This window comes from Gastrolobium bilobum, unplaced genomic scaffold (genome assembly GCF_033153095.1).
Source record: "Gastrolobium bilobum isolate Gb01-03AN ecotype WA unplaced genomic scaffold, APGP_CSIRO_Gbil_v1 utg1595, whole genome shotgun sequence".
Taxonomy (NCBI): Eukaryota; Viridiplantae; Streptophyta; class Magnoliopsida; order Fabales; family Fabaceae; genus Gastrolobium; species Gastrolobium bilobum.
In genome coordinates this window covers 518922-534931 of record NW_026899397.1, presented here as the reverse complement: position 1 = coordinate 534931, position 16010 = coordinate 518922, and positions in this window count along the sequence as shown.

Below are 16010 nucleotides of genomic sequence, written 5' to 3'. Positions count from 1 at the left end.
TTCATAACTTTTTTAAATCCAAAATCGATGATCGGGTCGAGTTTTAAAACACTAATTAAAATTGACAATTTTTTAAACCGTTAAAAAGTTATTTTAAAAGATGATAATTGCAATAAAATATTATTAATTTTTGTATACTTTTGTTTACATATTTTTTTAGTCTAAAAACCTAGTGAAGTAATCAAATATGTTTTTATGAGAGAATAATGACACTTTTAGTTGTACTTATGAGTTTATTTATTTTGTGAATGGTGATTATTTTATGAGAGATGAACACCCTAGTTACATCATCACATGGTAGGAAAGAGAGTTCTGCATAAATAGACACAATCTCATAGAAACCAAGACGAAGAGGAGGCTAAAACTATGATTAGCAAGTTACTCTGTACGCTAAATATTTAAAGAAAATAAACCTTTCAATACATAAAAAATAACCATCATGACAATCTCAAAACGCACTATTTTAAAGTGTGCAACTCCAATAATTACATCAACATTGCATCAACCAGGATATTTAAGGGAAACAAATATAGAAATTTTTTAGTTGAATATAAAATCCCTTCGTCGTAGTCAATAATTGAAACTGCGGCCGATCGTCGCTGACCAAGTTTTCAAAAGTCAAATGTAATAAAAAAAAAAATGTTCCAACCAAGGGCCCTCTCCTTTTGACCAAGTCTTATATAAATGCAATTCCACTCTTACACTCTATGTGCATTCTCACACAATTCTCAACACAGCATTTACAAGAAATCCAGTAGCGTGCAAGACAATACAATACATGCAAAAAGCTCACGACGAAGGTCTTATCTTGGTGTTGGGAAGCATGCTAAGAAAATGTGAAGTAGAATTTGTAATTTACTTGAGAAGTGTGTAACTTATTACAGTAGTGTTTAAATTGAAAAATATACATAGTCCTTATTTTATTAATTTTATGTTAAAGAAGATAAATTATCTCATGTCATAGAGACAAATTTGTGGGCTCCACTATTTGAAAAAAAAAATGTGTCACAATTATCGAAGAGTGTGTAGGAGAGAAAGTTATCACATGTAGCATAAGAGTAATTTTTCCCTTAAAATAATACTTTTCACAAAATTATTTTATATTATTCACATCTCTAAATTTATATAGTTTCGCTTTTAAACTTTTTGTTACACAAGTTTACTGAAGTTTAATAGCTCTACATTTTTTTTTTGGGTCTCTAAAAATATCAACACTTCACATATATCATTATGCAAATTCAATTAACAGGTTTTGAATTTTTGTTTGATTCTTTTTAGCGAGGCACTCGCATATCCTTTGAGGCTGAGACTAATTTTTTCATTATTATTGTTTTTGATACTAATTAAGACTGTCCTTCCACGCAAAATATTTTTTGAGAATATTTAAAATTGAATATGTGTTACTCATAAGAGCTGAGTATAAAGCTATAACCAAGTTATATTAATTAATAAGGGAAAAAATATTTATTATTTTAAAAGATATAATTTTGTGTTATTTTAAATGAAACGATTATATTTTAGTGCATATTTAATAATTTTTTCATATTCTCTCTCATTCTTAATACTTTCTGTTTTTTCTCTCCTCCAAATTTTATGGATGAGAGAAAATATAAAAAAAAAAAGAGTAAATACCTTTTTTGGTCCCTAACAAAAAATATGGTCCCCACTTTAGTCTCTTACAAAAAAAAAAAAATTAGTTAGTTGGTCTCTAACAAATTCAAAGTAGACCCATTTAGTTGAAATCGTGGTCCCTCACAATTTCAAAAAAGACCCATATTAGTCCCTCAAAAGGACTAAAATGGGTCCACTTTGAATTTGTTAGGGACCAACTCACTAATTTTTTTTGTAAGGGACTAAAGTGGGGACCATGTTTTTTGTTAGGGATCCCAAAGGATATTTACTCAAAAAAAAATTATATATACACAAAAATACAGTCATTTCTCTTAAAATGACACAAAGTTTTTTCCAAAAAAATAAATGATACAAAATTATGTTCTTTAAAATGATAAATATTTTTTTACTTTTAAATTACTATAACTTTGAGAGATAAAGAGAGCATTATGAATGAAAGAGAATATAAAAAACACTAAAAATACACCAAAACACAATTATTTCATTTAAATGACACAAAGTTTATTCTTTACAATGAAATTTTTTTCCCATTAACAAGTATATAAGAAAAGCTGTTATGACCTAAGGGGGCGTTTGATATGAGAGATATTTTCTTTTACTGGGAAGAAACGCTTTCTGAAAATACGGAGGGGAAATTTTTTGGGGTAAGTTACAAAAAGATGTTTTGGTAGGACAAAATTTTATCGGGGATATTAAGTTAATTTTACAAATGCTATATTTGGTTATTTGTAAAATATTGATGGGAATCTTGACCTAAATGACAAAATTACCCTTATATTTGAATTTTGAAATGAAAAAATTGACATCAAAAAATTTGACACTGCTGTCCCTTATCTCTAGTAAGTTATTATTATTATTATTATTATTATTATTATTTTATTCCATAATGCAAAAACCTGACAACATCAATTGAGCTGAGTGGGTCGAAGACGAAGACAATGATTGTGTGGTCATTTTCGTCTCCAAATTTTAGTACAAGAATCCGAGATGTGGGGAAAAATAAAAACTACGGGGGAATGGCTTTATTTTTTAACAATGAGTAGTTAGAAATTAAAATGATGGAGAAATTTTTCCCCAGAATTGTTTTAACAAAAGCTCATAACAAACATGGAAATAAAATTTCTCAGCTCCACTTTCCCAGCATTTTCCCAAAAGGGGTGCTTGGTTCAGGGGATTTTTTTTGACTAAGAAAATGTAAATACGAGGAAAAATGTTGGAAAGTAAATTTAGTAGGAAAGTTTAAAAAAAGTTGTTTGATACTGTAAAATATTAGTAGGGAAATTGGATTAAATATGCTGAGTGTATGTTTGGTTGAAAATAAAAATTTGATGGGAAAATGGATGGAATTTACGAAAGTAACCTTTTTTATAAAATTTTGAACCATTACAACATATAAAAAGAGGGGTATTAATATCACCGTATTCACCCGCTCTTTCCATTTCTCCGGTTTTGACCGAAATACTTTGTCTCAAAGTGTATTCGTCAACAGTGTTTTTGTCCATTTTTAACATGCATTTCTAATTAGATAAGCAAGTGTGTTTGATGGATAAAAGTAATGAAATTCTTCAACTTAATGAGAAAAATAGAGATTGCCACATCCACTTAGATGGAAAATTTTTGAGAACCCCTTAACCAAACACCTCCTTAAGTGATTGGGGTGAGATTCCTGATCTTGTTTGAATCTGGCCATTGAGCAAGAGTTGTGAATATTGTTCTATGAACTTACTTGTAGCCATAAATTTAGTGCTAAGTACTATACAAGGGTAGTTTCTTTAACATTCATATATATAGGCTCCAATCCATCGTATACAGCCATAAATTTAGAAGCTACTTGTGGCAGAAAGTATGGAAAAGGGGACTGTTCGGCCGCTAGGTAACAGTTCTTACCTTAAATTTTAAGAGGAGAGTGTTTGTCATTTTAAATAATATAAAGTTATGTTATTTTAAGAGAGAGATAGATATAAAATAATTTTCTTATTTAAAATTTAAATTGGAAAAAACTATCCATTTTCTCTCTCCCATGATTTTTATTTTTTGTATATATCTCTCTGCTAAAATGATATAACTTATGTCATTTAAAATATCAAACACCAAACCCAAATTTTAATATCATAGCTGACGCATGCACAAGTTACTATTAAATAATTCGACAAATCGGATACCAAAAAAAAATAATTCGACAAATTTATCAAACATAATAATTTAATTAACACATAATATTTCAATAAAATATATGTTAGATTTATCAGATCTATAATTAATACTATTTATACAAATAATGGAACAATCCTAAATTAATAGCTTATAAGATTTCCAACAAACAAAATTTATAAAAAAATTATAAATTTCACTCACACAGACAATGTGAAAAATATTTTCGATACTACGGATATAGCAACCATTCGGTACTACAGATGTACCAACCATTCGGTAAATCCTTTATCAAATATGAAAAAAATAATATATTTACACTAATCTTATTTTTATGGTTATTTCCTTCCATATTTTTTTTTTTTCCCTTTTTGATAAAAATATACCTACTCCCCTTATATCCAAGATAAACTCGACAATGTGTGTCATGCAAACTTTGTGGCTGCGCTTATTATTTTGGTCGGCTACAACTCATTTATAATTTACAATAATATGTCCATGTTTTATCCTTTTGCTTTTGCATTTTACAACAGCTGGCACATAATATGGTAATACTTGCTACTCTTATATCTTCAGATATTGAAAATCGTATTAAAATTCTTGCCATTGTATGATAATCGATCCCTAATGTCATATGGGAGGGTATTACAATAAGGGTTTTTTTTTCTCAATTCAACTTGCCTTTTTTGGAATTAAAATTCGTATTTATTTCATAAGAAAAAATTGTAAAACCTACATTTATACTACCTCAGTAGTACATGTGGGGCGCGGGATAAGCTTCCCAAGCTTTAGATGGATACTTGCTTATATCAACATTTATCACGAGGAGATGCAACCAATGTATTGTATACGAAATTATGAATGCACCACTGAAGGTTTTACTGAACATTATCTCATTAAAAAATGTAACTTGGATACAGGAATCGCCTGAGTTTATTTTATTGTATATTTTTAACTTATATTGAATAAATGATTTTCAGATTATAAAAATTTATTATATATAAACATTGGGGATTGTTTTTCTCATTTAACACAAGAGAAAAACAATCTCCTACACTCACAAATGAAAGAGAGAGGAGAGAGAATAAAAGAGAAAAAAAAGTTAAATTGAGTCTCACATTCAATTTGTATCTGGTGCATAAAGTAATAATCTCATGTAACATGAGATTATTATTTTCCATAAACACTATATTATAGAGAAGTTTTTCTATAATAAAAAGTTATTTTTATGTAAAAATGAAGAATGACTACATATATATACAGGTAAGAGAGGCCTTTTGACCTTAGTAGTTCAATTTTAATAATCTTTCGTCGGAATAATTTCTTGGTGAAAGGAATTACTTATGTAATGCATAACAACGCGGCATGTAGGGTATCACGTTGAGAAATGATAGCATACAAGTCGCGTCCTTTACAAGTTTTCTAGTCAATCAAGCTGAATGATGGACTGAAACGCGGCATATATGGGATCATGTTTCTTGGTGATAGTACACAAGTCGCGTGCTTAATATTTTATTTGAAAATTAAAGTAAATACAACAGTTACGATTTATAATTATATTATAAAATGGTTTCTTTTCATAAACTCAATTTGGGAAGCAAAAATATTAAATGGTATAGAATGAATAAGAATACAGTTAATTCATTATTATTTTAAACAACTTTACTAATTTATATAAGGGTGGGAACTCAGACATACTAAAACTTAACCAGAATAAAATGAAAATTTATATACGATTTTAATGGGACAATGATATATGGTTTTAATATGGAGTATGAACATAAGAATATATGTTTTTTTCGTAAAGGCACATAAAAAATAAATTTTATCTACTTAAATATAAAACAGTAATAAAGTTTAATAATATTAATATATCCTTAAGTAGATAAAATTTATATTATTAAACTTTATTACTGTTTTATATTTAAGTAGATAAAATTTATTTTTTATGTACCTTTACGGAAAAAAACATATATTTTTATGTTCATACTCCATATTAAAACCATATCATTGTCCCATTAAAATCGTATATAAATTTTCATTTTATTCTTGTTAAGTTTTTGTTGAGATATATAGTCTCACATTTGGTTGTATGTGCAACTAATGTGGAGTTTATAAGGCCTTGGGTACTCTCACCATTTGAGCTAGCTTTTGGGGTTGTGTACTCCAAGGTTCTTTACATGGTATCAGAGCCTCGCCGCCCCCCATTTTCTCTTGTGGCATTTCTTAGCACAGGCATTGTCCACTCTTCAAGTCCAATAGGCTCTTGTGTGATGGGGCATGTTGAGATATATAGTCCCACATTGATTGTATGTGCAACTAATGTGGAGTTTATAAGGCCTTGGGCATTTTCACGCAAAATTAGTATGTCTGAGTTCCCACCCTTATATAATTATATAAATTAGTAAAATTGTTTAAAATAATAATGAATTAACTGTATTCTTATTCATTCTATACCATTTAATATTTTTGCTTCCCAAATTGAGTTTATGAAAAGAAACCATTTTATAATATAATTATAAATCGTAGCTGTTGTATTTTCTTTAATTTTCAAATAAAATGTTAAGCACGCGGCTGGAGTACTATCATCAAGAAACATGATCTCTTATATGTTGCCTTCCAGTCCATCATTTAGCTTGATTGATCTTAAAACTTGTAAAGGACGCAACTTGTACGCTATTATTTTTCAACGTGATACTCTTTATACCGCATCGTTATGTATTACATAAATAATTCCTTTCACCAAAAAATTATTCCGATGAAAAATTATTAAAATTAAATTACTAAGGTCAAAAGGTCGGTAAGAGAACCAATAACCTTATGTATATATATAAAAAAAAAAAAAAAACCAATAACCTTATTTAACTAATAATCAGTCCTTTTGGGTTTGCGTCATCATAATATGCAAACTTCATCCCTGCCACACTTTTTTTTATATAAAAAATATTTTTTTCGTTTCATTATGTTTTGGCGGTTCATTTTTTATTTTTCATTTTTTAAATAAAGATATTAATTTAAACATCCAAAAGCATCTTCTGAAAAATTAAGTTTTTTAAAGCCGTTGAATGTGAGACAACCTAATAAATTAATTTATTATAAGTAAATATATGACTTGGGTGTGTATAATATTGATCTTTAACCACTCATTGATCCCTTAAAAATTTTAAGATATTCTATGATTAATCAATTTAAGAAGAAAGTCACATCCACATATCTCTTCAAATTTTATTAGAAAATTATGTTTAAGGTGGTGTTTGGCTTGAGGCTTTTTACAACTTTCCTATGCAAATGTGTTGAGGCTTCTTGAAATGTCGTGTTTGGTGAAGGGTGATTTACTCAGAAACTCATTCATCTAAGATGCATTGGTTTTTAAATTTTGAAACCGAAAGACAGCTTTATGTACTGTTTAGAAAGCTTTTTCGGAGATGATTTTTTGTTAAAAAGCTGGTAATCTCACTGTTCACTCAAATTTTTCACTATATATTACCTCCAACCAAACATACATTTCCTACGGGGGTGTTTGGTTGAGGAAATTTTTTTGGAATAGTAGGGAAATGAGATAGATAGAGAAATGATTGAAAAGTGAGATAAAGTGAGATAGGTAGAAAAATGTAAAAAAAAGTTGTTAGGTGGGAAAAAATTTTACTGGAAAAATTAGATAACTTTATGAAATCAACAGTGCATTAAAAGTGAGATAACCGGTTTTCTAAAAAATCTCACCTTCAAACTGGGTTTCTAAACAGTGCGGATATCTATGTTTCTCATAAATCCATACAAATTGGATAGATGAGTTTTTGGTGAAAATATGTTGAAACAAACATGGTGTTTCTAAAAGCCATACTTGAGAAACATAGATATCTCTTGAAAAGCTCCAAACCAAACACCACCTAAAAGTTATCTAATTTTTCCAGTAAAATTTTTTCTCACCAAACTACTTTTTTTAACATTTTCCTATCTATCTCACTTTCTTACCATTTCTCTATCAATTCTATTTCCCTAATATTCAAAAAAATTCTCCGCAACCAAACGCCCGCTGAGAAATTAAAAATACTTCTTATTCAGGATACATCTTAAAAAATGGAATAGTATGACCTATTAACCACCATGGCCAGTGAGATCAAGAATAGTCTCTAATTTTATACCTTTGCCAGCTTGGAACACCATATTAGGTCTTGATATTAAGTGTCACGTCTAGATTATTATAATGAGTTGAATTTTCAGCAGGCTGGTTGGTGCAGTATAGAGTGACCCATTTTACACAGCCCCACCCTTGGATTCTTAAGAGATGTTTGGTATAAGGTATTTTATAAGATTTTCAAAAAACTGAATTTTTTTAAATTTTTAATTTTTGAATATTATCATAAACTAAATATTTTTATCATATTTTTAAAAATTAAAATTTATGGATAAAAAAAAAATTCCTCTACCAAACACCCCCTAAAACAATAATGAAGATGCTCACAAATTGGACAACTTGAAATTGTAACATAATTATTCTCCTTATCTTCCACATCTACGCAATTAATTGGTTGTACATAACTAGGTGTCCGCTTGTCACAAAATAGTTGGACTTGGGAATTCACACTTCACAACACAACCATTCTCTCCCTAACATGTTTTAGTCAAAAGCTTAGACTGACTTTGTAAGTCGTCCTTTGCTTACTTTTCTTCCACCGGTTGCTTCTCTCTAGGTCTCGGTTTTGGCACATTTTAAGTAGGTGGGCATAGTTAAGGATTAACTTATATTTCATAAGGATATGAATTAGAATCCAGATAGTTAAATGTGAGGATTTTGTTGATGAAGTGATATATAATCTTTCAGAAATCCTCAATCAGAGAAAAATGACTAGAATCTTTAATTAATTATGATTTGTTATTAGGTACCCTTAATGATTTTCCAACAAATTAATTTTTTTATATTTAGTAACATTTTTTATATATAATATATACTGCAATGAGCCTTTGAATATTATTAACATCTCCTTTCAATTATAGGTCTCGTACAGAAAACTTCTTGTCTTTTAAAATTTACAAACATGAGTCTTTGAATCCATCAAACTGTATATATTGAATTCATGTAAGAAGTTTTAATTAATATACAATGTTTGCTTGATTTTAAAAGTTGTATTGTTACAATGAGAGATAGTCTTCGAAGCTATACTCTAAAGACAAAATGATCGAAAGAAATTGTATTGGAATACCTTCAGATTATGTCAAAAAAAATCGTATTGTTAAATGTCAATATACTGCAAACTTTTCTATGCATAACCAATTGTTAAATAAGTTCCTTACATTTTGTCGTGATCATAAATATTAAACTGCAGACGCACATGCTGGACCAAGGGAGCCCCTACACATGTCATGGACCATAACGAAATGTTAGAAAATGTGATGAGACGACACCTTAAAAGCCATAAAGCACACGCAAGTTTCCAATATATATAGCAAAAGCACCAAGGAGATTTCTTAAAAGTAAAAGTTGCCTTAGATCGTCTAGAGCTATCTAGATATATGCTTTTAATTGCTTCTTTTTTTCCTTTTAAGTGCAATCTTCTTTTTTTATGTACTTTTTTTAACTTGATAACAAACTGCATGATTTCTAACAAGTGACTATAAATTGAGTGGAGCATGATCATGTAATCACTAATTCTGTGGCATTGTTGGAGGACGAGTGTGCATCCAAATTGCACTTGAGTAGATATGAAAATACTTTTACACACCAAAGGGTTTCTTGACTTATATTGCTTTCATTTTCTTTTAATCTTTTGATTCCTGAAGATGTTTGGAGTCATTAAATGATATTCATTTGACTGCAAAAATCCCCCTTTCATAGTGGAAAGCATGTAGAAGCATCTTCTTTATTGATGCCCACGCGTCTTCGCTAAACTTTTCAAATTGAGAGAAAATAAGTTGTTTTAGGTGCTTGCTTAGGATTAAGTAAGTAAGAATACTTCATCTTTTCCCCATGGCTTCTAGGACATCTTCATGTTGGGCTTATTTTTTAATGTTAAGCCCAAAGTACACGAGGGTTTAAGAAACTTTAAAATCCTAAACCTCCTTATTCCTTTATAAATACATTAGTTATGGGATAGAGGTAGGTAAGAGAAAAGGGTTGGCAAGTGAGAATTTTTTAGGATTTTAAGTGAAAAGCTTAAAGTTTTGATTTTCAGAGTACCTCTAGAGGGAAATTATAAGAGTGAGACCTCTCTAGAAAAGTTTGAGAGAATAATTTCATTGTATGTGAGGTTTGAGTGTATCATCATTGTTGATTCTGAACTAATGTCCCGTGAGTTTTTATTTCTTCACATTTGAAAAAGTTTTCTCACGTTAAAATGTGTCTGTGTTCTTCTTTCTCTCTCCCTTTTGTGTTTTTTCATTTTTTTCACTCTGCATAGACCGACCTGGTAAGTTGATAGTGTTATGGGGTTTAGGCTATAGTGATATCGGTAAACCTGAAAAGTTATTAAACATTATGGATTAGCTAATTAAAATTAGATAATAGTGAGTAAAGAGATCATTCACACCACAAAATCATATAGAACTTGCAATTAATGGATTCATAACTAGGGGTGTGCACAAAAACTGGTTCACTTGCCCTGCCCTTGATCCGACCTTGACCTGACCCATAAATACCTATATTTTTTGAACTGGTTTAAATACTGACCCACTTTTATTTGAGTCAGTTTTAGACTTGACTTGTTTTAATATTGACTCATTGACCCAAAACTTGACCCATACACATTATGTGAAAAAAATCACAATTACATTAAAAGAAAAGTTTTAACGTAAAACAATTACGTTAAAATTTTTTACGGAAAATATTTCCATAAAACAATTACGCAAAAATTTTTGACGAAAACATATTTTCCTCAAAATTTGTGATTAAAAATATTTCTATACAAAAATTTGACGGAATATTTTTTTGTCAAATTTTTTTACGGAATCTAAATTTCGTCAAAATATTTCACAAAAAAATATATTAATCAAAAATTTTGAAGAAACATATTTCCATCGAAATTTTTTGACGGAAAAAAATTTCATCAAAATTCTTTACAGATTTCAAATTTCGGCGAAAGTTTTCGACGAAAACATTTTGGTTAAACTTTTTGACAAAAAAAAATTTCGGCGAAATTTTTAGCGAAAGACATTTCTACCGAAAATTTTTGACTAAATATTTTCGTCAAGTTTTTTGATAAAAAATATTTCCATCAAAATTTTCAACGAACACATTTTTGTAAAAAAATTTCGTAAATTTTTTTGACAAAATATATTTCGATAAAAAATTTTGACGGAAAAAATATTCTGTCAAAATTCTTTAGAGAATCTAAATTTCATGAAAGTTTCGAATGAAACATTTCCCTCAACACAATTTCCATCAAAAATTTCGACGAAACACATTTTCATCAAAAAAATTGACGGAAAAAAATTTCATCAAAATTCTTTACAGATTTCAAATTTCGGCGAAATTTTTAGACGGAAAAATTTTCGTTAAATTTTTTGACAAAAAAAAAATTTCTTCGAAATTTTTAGCAAAACATATTTCCATCGAAAATTTTCAACTAAATATTTTCGTCGAGTTTTTTGATAAAAATATTTTGATAAAAAATATTGACGAAAAAAATATTCTGTCAAAATTCTTTATAGAATCTAAATTTTGTCGAAAGTTTCGGATGAAACATTTCCCTCGAAACACTTTCCGTCGAAATTTTCGTCAGAACACATTCTAATCAAAATTTTGAACGAAAAACATTCCGTCAAAATTTTTGACAGAATTCTTTTTTCGTTTAAAACATTTGATGGAAGAAATCATTTTCGTCAAAACTTTTGACGGAAACTAAATTTCGATAGAAAATTTATTTTTGTAACATTTTTCATTAGAGAAAAAATTTCGTCGCTTTTCGACAAAAAGTATTCTGACGAAAAAATAATTTTGTGACGAAATTTTCGTCGTTTGCAACGTAGAAATTTCGACGAAATTTTGTGAGGAAACCAAATCAAAAACGGGTCAGGTCAGATTTGACCCACTTCAGAAACCAAGTCAGACCCACTTCAAAAACCAAGTCAGGTAAGATCCGACCCGATTTTGAACTAGTTCAACAAAATTCAAATCAAGTCAGGTCAGATCCGACCCGATTTTGAACTAGTTCAACAAAATCCAAATCAAGTCAGACATAACTTCGATCAAATTAAAGCAGGTTGGGTCAAAATACCTGACCTATAAAAACCAAGTTGGGTTGAGTCGGACAAAAACCTGACCCGACCTGACCCATGCACAACCCTATTCGTAACTATGTGACTACAGAGATATGAAAGCTAGTATACATTGTTGGTGAGTGCCCTTTGCATACATGAGTGTTTTGATTACTTATAGATAATTGCTATAGCATTGTTATTTCATTCTGGTGAAGTCGCAATATTAGGGAGATTGACCCCAATCTATTTTAATAGTTGAATTCTCTATTCTTGAGTGCAGTTTTATTTTATTCTTACATTACTTTTAGCTTTATTTAGTAATTAATCGGTAGTTAGTATTAGTTTAGTCCTTAGTTCTTAATCCACAAAACTGTCATAAATATTGTTACTTTTATTGCTTCACATTGATCCAAACTTTATAGTTTTTTCTGTGGGAACAATATCTGGACTCACACATCCACTTTATTACTTATTGACTCGTGCACTTGCTTTAATGTGTAGTTGATAAAAGAGTTACACAATTGCACAACATAATCATTTTTAGAAAATTAGCCTGCATGCCCTATTTTGGCACCACTCTACTCGTTCTTTTAGTTTGCAAGGAACAATTGTCTAGAAACATGTCCAAATGCTTATCGATGGTGGTAGCACTCACAATTTCATCACCAAGCATACAACTACATACCTTGGACTTACACTTCATTCCATAAAAACATTTAGAGTGCGCTGGGAATGAGGATAATATAGCTTGCTTGGCGGTATGCTATGCAGCCTTCATCAATCTTGTTTATACTAGATCTTTTCATCTTCGATCTCAAGGATGCATATGTGGTTCTCAAAGTGCAGTGACTCTCTACCCTCAAACCCATTCTCATTGACTATGAAAAACTAACCACATTTTTTACATACAAGTACTGTAAGGATAATCTAGTTTATTATCAGATCACAAATCACTATCGTAATTGGCCAAATAAATATCTAATGACTATGTCTCTTCTTGCTTCATGTGTATGGCAGGTGGTCCAACAGAACCAAAGCCCAGAACAATTAACAATTCTATCTAGTTGGTGCATTCAGTAGCGCATGTTCAATTGTTGTTATCAAAATATGGTGACATCTTTCAGGAAGCCACCACTCTTCACCCACATCACAATTATAATCATCGGATCTTACTGCTTCCTGACGCTAAACTAGTACAAGTGTGCTATATCATATCCACACTTTGAAAAAAATGAAATTGAAAGATTAGTCAAGGAAATGCTCACAGTAGAATTAATTCAACCTAGTCATTCGGCGTTTAGTTCACCAATTTTATTAGTCAGAAAAAAAGATGGATCATGGCGCTTTTGCATTGACTATCACGCAATTAATGCAATAATAGTCAAGGACCAATTTCCAATCCCTGTAGTCGATGAGTTACTAGATGAATTACATGGTGCACATATCTTCTCCAAGATGGATATATGATCAGGTTGCCACCAAATTCGCTTGCTCTAGGTGATATACATAAGACGACGTTCTGCATACACCATGACCATCTTGAATTCCTAGTAATGCCCTTTGACCTATGGAACGCTCCATCTAACTTCCAAGCTACAATGAATGAAGTCTTCGCCAATTACCTCCGGAGGTTTGTGGTCATATTTTTTGATGATATCTTATTTTATAGCCCATTATTGGAGGTGCAATTGGAGCACCTTTTCGCATTTTTAGACACATTATGAATTCACTCTTTCAATGCAAAGTTTTCCATGTACTATTTTACAGTTGACTCTATTGACTTTTTGGGCATGTGATTTCTGGGAATGGTGTCAACCCCGATCCCACCAAAATTGATGTAGTTTTCAACTGGCCTACCCTGTCGTCTGCTACATGGATGCACACCTTTCTTGGCCTTTCTGATTACTATTGGCGCTTTATTCGAAATTATGCTTAGATTGCTTTACCCCTGACTGATGTTCTCACCAAAGGCGGATTCCAATGGTTCACAATAGCCGAATAGACCTTTCATGCCTTAAAGGATCACTTGACTACAACCCTTATCCTAACACTCCTGGACTTTATAAAGCCATTTGAGATTGAAATCGATGCTTCCAAAATAGGGATCAAAGTAGTATTTCTCCATAATAGTTGTAAACTGTCACCATTACTTTAAAGCAAGTCCACATACATTAGGGGATGTACAATATGACATCAATTGTGAGTAAATGGTGGCAATATCTCCTCGGGTCCTCATTTATCATAAGAACATATCACAAGAGTCTGCACAACTTAATGTCTCAAGTTATCCAAACTCCTAAACAACAACAATTATTGGCAAAACTGCTTGGGTACCATTACTCCATTACGGGGAAAATAATGCAACGTTTGACGCACTTTCACAACAACTTAATAGGGAAGACACTTTTCGCACACCCTCTCTTGTGGCCATCAGTGGCCCAAATTCTAACTATACTCAGATCATACAGAAGAAACTATAACATGACCCATACACTACAAAGATTATTAAGGGATTATAGTCATCCAATGAAAAATTAAGCAAGTGGAAAATAAAAAAAAAAGAGTTGCTATTTAATGGTCATTGTCTATTCATTCTATCTTCCTCAACACTAATCCATCAATTGCTGCATGAGTTCCATTACTCTGCAGTAGGTGGCCACATAGGTGTTAATAGGACTTTCCATCGTTTCTGTCAATTTTATGCATAGCCTTCAATGAAGGAAGATGTCTAAAAATATATAAAGCATTGTGAAATATGTCAAAGGTTTAAACCACCTAACTACTCACCTTAACATTGTTGCAATCATTGAACATTCCGGCAAAAATACGATTGAATCTTTCCATGGACTTCATTACTTGTTTGCCTCCTTTCAAGAGGACACACATCTATCTTAGTTGTGGTTGACAGACTCACGAAAAGAGTAAACTCCATTGCCTTCCCCAGCATATGGTATCTAATTTGTGTCATGTCAATTCGGAAGAGACATAAAAAAACCACCATCAGTAATTTATCAATAATATATGTATTTCATTTTGAATGATAGTAGTACCTATTAGTGGGTGCAACGAGAGCACTTAAAAGCTCTCATGGATTGGATGCCAATTTGTTTGAAACTGACTGACTTCATTTGATTGGAATAGAAGTTAGGACAATGACCAAAATCCTCCTGTTCAGACAAAAAAACAAAACATCTAAAAAATTATTCCCATTCTGCCATGCCTAAAGTATTATTATTAAATCAAGTGGTACACATTTTTCCATATGGTAGATGAATGTGAGTCTGGCTAGCTAAGTTAGCGACATCAAATCCAACCTTACTTGCCATGTGAAGTTGGACTCGTGTCCTTTATTAGTATCACAAAACGTATCCAGTTAGTTGAATAACAAGATGTGGTATTTCAAAAATAATTTAAGAACAGTGGCTCGTTGATAATTTTTTACCCCAAATTGTGTGAAATTAATTGTTGTCCCATGAATTTTCTTCCCGAAAATCTATTCAAATCGAACCTTAGACATTAAGTTTATAACTTCTTTCACTTATATATTTATAATTTTATACATTCATTCATTCCTAATGGGATTTTGGGTTTGTTTGATTGTGTTTTTTTTTTATTTCGAAAAATATTTTGTAGAATAATTAATGAAATATGTGTTTTCTGTGTTTTTTTTTAAAGTTAAAAGTCAAAATATAAAACAAAAATAATTTAGATATATTCTCTAAATTTGATTCTAAAAACTAAAAAATAATTGTAATTTTTAGAATTATTTTTACATATTTACTAAACATATTTTTTTCTGAAAAATTAAAAAAGTATTTTTAGAAACTAAAATAAAAAAACCCTTTATCAATTAGATTTAAATTCCTAACCTGTTTATCAAAAAAATAAATAAAATCCTAACCTAGAAAACACCAACACACAATTTTTTTTGAAAAATGTCCGACACGCTCTGACATGTTCCGACACGCGGTCAACATTTTGGGACACGTGATCAATGTCCCAATACGTTCCGACACACGATCAATTTTTTCGAT